The sequence below is a fragment of the Asparagus officinalis genome, chromosome 3 (genome assembly GCF_001876935.1).
Source record: "Asparagus officinalis chromosome 3, Aspof.V1, whole genome shotgun sequence".
NCBI classification, from domain to species: Eukaryota; Viridiplantae; Streptophyta; class Magnoliopsida; order Asparagales; family Asparagaceae; genus Asparagus; species Asparagus officinalis.
Window position 1 is genome coordinate 53,460,372 of NC_033796.1, and position 7,073 is coordinate 53,467,444.

A 7,073-nucleotide genomic window follows, 5' to 3' on the forward strand; every position below is an offset into this window, starting at 1 on the left:
CTCTCCAATAGAGCGATAAGTTCTCAAAATTGCTTCCATAGCAATATCTTTCTTGTCACGTTAACACTACACCTCTGACAAAATCAACTTATCGACTCTCTCCAATAGAGCGATAAGTCCTCAAAATTGCTTCCATAGCAATATCCATCTTGTCACGTTAACACTACACCTCTGACAAAATCCACTTATCGACTCTCTTCAATAGAGCGATAGGTCCATAAAATACTGTTAGGTTAACATAACACCTCTAACAGTCAACCCCCCAATGAACTTGTTAATTCTTTCGGTGTTTCAAGCTACACAGGAAGAAATGACACCAAAAATCCATGCCTTCACGCATGGGGGACTTTATCTCGATCCCTAATTAGAGATAAGTCTGCATCTAACACATGCTGCCGGGTAGCCTATTCCCGCAATAATAGCAAAGCCTACGTATTCAATATCGTAGCAGGTCGTTATTAATAACGCCAAAATCCATGCCTTACACGCATGGGGAATTTTATCCTGAATCCTAAGTAGGGATAAGTCAATGTCTAACACACGTTGCCGGTTAGTCTTTTACCGTGAAAAGGACATCAAAATCCATGCCTCACACGCATGGGGGACTTTATCTTGATCCCTAAATAGAGATAAGTCTACGCCTAACACGCGTTGCCGGTTAGTCTTTTACCGTGAAAAGGACATCAAAATCCATGCCTCACACGCATGGGGGACTTTATCTTGATCCCTAAATAGAGATAAGTCTACGCCTAACACGCGTTGCCGGTTAGTCTTTTCCCGTCAAAATGACAAAGTCTATGTATTCAAAATCATAGCATCAAGACTAAGAGAGTTCATTCTCTTAGCACAACGTTACATGTGGAACGGACCTAGATAATTCACATGCTAGCCCGACTCAAACGGTAGTCGGTAAAGGCTTATCAAATCCGTTGATGGCTGAGGGTTTGCCAAAAATCCTACGCACATTTGCAGGCCCATCAGCTTAATAGATGTGAGTCGAGACTTAAAACAGATGCGCCAAAGACAAGTCTCAAAGACTTAGTCAAAAATGCACGGAAGCCACTTCCATGTCTTAAGTCAAAATGTTGACCCGCGATGCAAAAAACCAAACGCCGAGGTCACACCTGTGTTCCAAATTCAACATGCAACGGTGAAACCCGCATCTCAAGTTCAAAATGCAGGGTCCACCCCCACATTCCAGAAGCAGGATTATGGCACATACCTTCACACAGGTCCTGCATGGAAAATCCGTTCAACCAAGCTGCTTTCGAAGCGAGTGCAGAGAACAACTCCTTTGTGACAAGGAATCAACAGCTCCAAGATCAGAGTTGAGATCCAAAGTATTCCGAAAATTCGTCCCAGTCAACCGCGAACTTTCGAAAACTTTGGAGGGGGTTCTGTAGGCTGTCTAAAAATCACAATAGATAGCTTATCCCCCATCAAAACACCGATGATGGAAGTTATAATCCAAAAGATGGCGACTCCACTGGGGACTAGCTTCTCTGACGAAGAAGTGGTGGCGCAATCCGATGTTCATCTCACTGGAACAGCCGTCGAAACTCTCGTGGTAGAGTTTGATCAAGCCAAGTTTGAGGAGGCTATCTCCTCCGGATCCCTTAGCCCCAAGGCTATGCGTAAGATCCACAAAGCTTCTAAGGAGACTAAAGCTCCAATTGTAAACAACTCATCAAAGGGCTGTCTCCCCTGGGGGTTGCACTATTCATACAGTCCCCTCTCTGAAAGTCGATCCTCTAACCAACGCGAGCTTCGCGTTCGTGAGCCTAAACGCGGCCCTGAGCTTCGTGTTTCCACTTTAGAACACAAGCCTCGTGTTTATGAGCCCAAACATAAACTTCGCGAGAACCAGACTGAACGTGGCCCTCAATGGCGTGTTTTACAGCCAAAACGCAGACCTCAAAACTGTGTTGATTTGACAGAACGCAACTCTCAGGAGTGCGTTTCAGAACTCAAACGCAACTCTCAGGAGTGCGTTCTATCATTTAAACGCAGACATCAAACCTGCGTTGATCTGGCTGAACGCAACTCTCAGGAGTGCGTCCCAGAACCAAAACGCAACTCTCAGGAGTGCGTTTCACAAACTGAACGCAACTCTCAGGAGTGCGTTTCTGAATCCGAACGCAGATCGCAGGACTGCGTTTCACTAGCAAAACGCAGACTTTGGTCTTGCGGTAATCAAGCTAAACACTACCCTCGTGTTCCTTCTTTGGAACACGATGTGATTCGTCGTGTTCAAAATGATCAACATGGATTTAAAATTCATGTTTACCAAGAACCAGTCCCATCCTTTAATGGACAGGGGGTTCCATCTCTACCCTCACGCTCTGTGAGAGGTGCCAAGGAGACTAAAGCTCCAAAGGTTGCTCCCATGCCAAAGGAAACCCTCTCCTTTAGCCGCCGAGATTACTCGAGCAGCCCCACTTCTAAAGGAGTGGGCTCAGTTTATACCAAACGTAGCCCTCAGTGGTGCGTTGTGCAATCAAAACGCAGCCTTCAAAACTGCGTTGATTTGGCGGAATGCAACTCTCAGGAGTGCGTTTCAGAACCAAAACGCAACTCTCAGGAGTGCGTTCAAGATCCAAAACGCAGACTTACAAACTGCGTTAACCAACAAAAACGCAATCGACAAAGGTGCGTTTCATCAACAAAACGCAGACTTCGGTCTAGCGTTAGTAAAACAGAACACGACCCTCGTGTTTCTTCTTCAGAACACGATGCGATTCGTCGTGTTCAAAAAGATCAACGTGGACTCAAGATCCATGTTCACCAGGAGCCAGTCTCATCCTTTAATGGACAGGGGGTTCCATCTCTACCCTCACGCTCTGTGAGAGGTTCATCCCAAGTCTCTGACTTGCGGGAATTGCTGTCAATGTTCAACCGACCGACGAATGTCGTTTTGCTCAATAATCGACGACATCATCACAGGAAGAAGACTTTAGAGGTTGAATACCTTGGAGTCACTTCTAACATGGTTGGTAGAGGGAGATCATCAACCCTTAGTTCTGACGAGTCAGAGACAGATCATTCTCCAAGCGTCAGAGAAATCCGAGTTTGAAGGAGTCTACTAACGCACTCGGACGCGAACAGGAGCCATTCCCCCTGTCAACTATCGGAGTTTGGCCAGAGAAACTAATTCCGATGACGAACACTCAGCCATTGCAGAGTCCCAGTCATCAAGCTCTTTTGTTGAACATAAGAGCTTCGCTTATATGACGGCGGAGTCCCAATCATCAAGCTCTTTCGTTGGGCATGAGAGCTTCGTCCACATGGCAGAACATTCGGAAGACCTTTCAAAGAGACTTGATGAACAGGAAGCCATGCTCAAATCTCAGCAGGAGGCCATCAATGAACTCATGGCCATGTTGACTCAAATCGTCGCAGACAAGGCCAAATCTCAAGAGACAGATTCGCCGCTTAGGCAAGAATCTTCCCGGAGAGGAAAAGCGTCTTCATCCCGACCTCACACAAGCAAAGGGAAGGGAAAAGTGGTTGATGATGCGGCTTCTGACCAAGAAGCCCACAGCCTGGAATCTTCCTCTGATGAAGGAAGAGAGACTGAGAACGAGCAGAATCTTCAGTCTGCCAAAATGGAAGAATTGGAAGCCCGCCTTAAAGCCATTGCTAACAGAAGCGAGCTCCAAGATGAGGGAGTTATCAGACCCTATCCTGCCGAATGGGATGCAGCCCCTTATCCTCCAAAGTTCGAGGTCCCGACGCTACAAACTTTTGACGGCACGGGATCACCGAACCAACATATTTATCATTTCAAGTCACAGACTGGAAATATAATATCGAACGATGCCATACTGGCTCGATTGTTCATTGGCACCCTCAAGGGAATTGCCTTTGAATGGTTCAGGAAACTGCCTGCGGGCTGTATCCAAAAGTGGGCGGATCTAGAGAGACTCTTCCTGTCAAGATTCTTTGAAGAGGATACAGAAGTCTCCATCCATACCCTTCTTGCTACTAAGCAGAAGAAGAGGGAGTCCGTCAAAGCCTATGTCAAAAGGTTCCGATCCATGGCTCTCCGGTGTTCGTCAGGTATGACACAATCTACCTTAGTAGAGACCTGTCGACACAACTTGCAAACCGACCTCCTAGCCCGAATAGGAGTTGCAGAATGCCGTTCTTGGAGACAACTAATCTCTCAAGGCGAGCAGGCTCAAAAAATCATTGCCAGGATCAAAGCTGAAGAACAAAGTAGGCAGGATCAACCTGAGCAATCGGACCAAGCCCAACCTTCTCCAGAGCAATCGGACCAAGTCCAATCTCCTCAGTCAGAAGGGGAAGATACTACGGCCACTGAAGCTAATCCTCTTCAGTAGGATGCCGGGCCTCCAACAACTATCACGTTAACAATTACCTCTGATAGTCAAACTCATCAGATAATGGCCTACCTGGTGATGTGATTCTATTCCGACTTCATGGATAGTGCCCCACTAGGTGATGTGCCTTGTCTACCTCTTTTTTATTCCCCTGCTAAGTCTTCATCAAGACTGGGGGTTGGTTACTTGGAATCCACTGGATTAAGAGTAACGAATCTTTCACATCGTCGAGTTAACATTACACTTCTGACGATCATCATCCCCACAGAGTATGCATTCAGTTTGCATCACTCCAAATTCTTGTCACGTTAACAATACACCTCTGACAAAACCCACTTATCAATCCTCGTCAATAGGATGATAAGTCCCCAAAGTTGCTCCAATCGCAACACATTCTTGTCACGTTAACACTACACCTCTGACAAAATCAACTTATCGACTCTTTCCAATAGAGCGATAAGTTCTCAAAATTGCTTCCATAGCAATATCTTTCTTGTCACGTTAACACTACACCTCTGACAAAATCCGCTTATCGACTCTCTTCAATGGAGCGATAGGTCCACAAACTCGTCAAGTTAACACCACACCTCTGACGACCAAATCAACTTATCGACTCTCTCCAATTGAGCGATAAGTTCTCAAAATTGCTTCCATAGCAATATCTTTCTTGTCACGTTAACACTACACCTCTGACAAAAATCCACTTATCGACTCTCTCCAATAGAGCGATAAGTTCTCAAAATTGCTTCCATAGCAATATCTTTCTTGTCACGTTAACACTACACCTCTGACAAAATCCGCTTATCGACTCTCTTCAATGGAGCGATAGGTCCACAAACTCGTCAAGTTAACACCACACCTCTGACGACCAAATCAACTTATCGACTCTCTTCAATAGAGCGATAGGTCCATAAAATACTGTTATGTTAACATAACACCTCTAACAGTCAACCCCCCAATGAACTTGTTAATTCTTTCGGTGTTTCAAGCTACACAGGAAGAAATGACACCAAAAATCCATGCCTTCACGCATGGGGGACTTTATCTCGATCCCTAATTAGAGATAAGTCTGCATCTAACACATGCTGCCGGGTAGCCTATTCCCGCAATAATAGCAAAGCCTACGTATTCAATATCGTAGCAGGTCGTTATTAATAACGCCAAAATCCATGCCTTACACGCATGGGGAATTTTATCCTGAATCCTAAGTAGGGATAAGTCAATGTCTAACACACGTTGCCGGTTAGTCTTTTACCGTGAAAAGGACATCAAAATCCATGCCTCACACGCATGGGGGACTTTATCTTGATCCCTAAATAGAGATAAGTCTACGCCTAACACGCGTTGCCGGTTAGTCTTTTACCGTGAAAAGGACATCAAAATCCATGCCTCACACGCATGGGGGACTTTATCTCGATCCCTAAATAGAGATAAGTCTACGCCTAACACGCGTTGCCGGTTAGTCTTTTCCCGTCAAAATGACAAAGTCTATGTATTCAAAATCATAGCATCAAGACTAAGAGAGTTCATTCTCTTAGCACAACGTTACATGTGGAACGAACCTAGATAATTCACATGCTAGCCCGACTCAAACGGTAGTCGGTAAAGGCTTATCAAATCCGTTGATGGCTGAGGGTTTGCCAAAAATCCTACGCACATTTGCAGGCCCATCAGCTTAATAGATGTGAGTCGAGACTTAAAACAGATGCGCCAAAGACAAGTCTCAAAGACTTAGTCAAAAATGCACGGAAGCCACTTCCATGTCTTAAGTCAAAATGTTGACCCGCGATGCAAAAAACCAAACGCCGAGGTCACACCTGCATTCCAAATTCAACATGCAAAGGTGAAACCCGCATCTCAAGTTCAAAATGCAGGGTCCACTCCCACATTCCAGAAGCAGGATTATGGCACATACCTTCACACAGGTCCTGCATGGAAAATCCCTTCAACCAAGCTGCCTTCGAAGCGAGTGCAGAGAACAACTCCTTTGTGACAACTCCAAGATCAGAGTGAGATCCAAAGTATTCCGAAAATTCGTCCCAGATGATCCCCCAATCAAACACCGATGATGGAAGTTACAATCTGACGACTTCCAGAAGGCTACAATTTGAGGACTTTCACGTAGAAGGCTACAATCTGACGACCTTCACGACAACTGATGAAAAACTCTAATTCAACAGCATTCATAATCAACATCGGGAGTTACAATCTGACGACTCTCATATTCTCAAGGAGACAAGACGAAGATTACAAGAGGACGATCTGTACAAAGCTCTAGCAAAAGAGATTACAAATTGACGGTCTCTTCATATTAGAACGTAGATATCTCTCAAACCGTAAGGAATTTGGTGAAATGGAGGAAGCGAACCGAAGCCTTTGGCTAGGTTCGGATGGCCCCGTCTCGTCGAGATAGCCGATTTTCATATATAATTCGTCCAATTCCGACGTACGGTTTGAAAGTTATGACCTGTTCTTCGCAGCAAATTATGTTCTGAGGTCCGTCTGCAAGACTGGACTTCATCAGAACATTGGACTTAGCCTGAAGCCCGCCAAGCCCGCCTAAGGTTCGCCTCTGCATTACAGAGTCAAAGCGCACATGCTCAACTCTGCGTTTTCAACATCAAAACGCAGAGTTAATCGCTAAAACAGCACAACTGTGCGTTTTCAGCCTAAAACAGGCTTAACTCTGCGTTTTCCAGCAGACATCTAACTCTGTGACGCAGAGGTAAA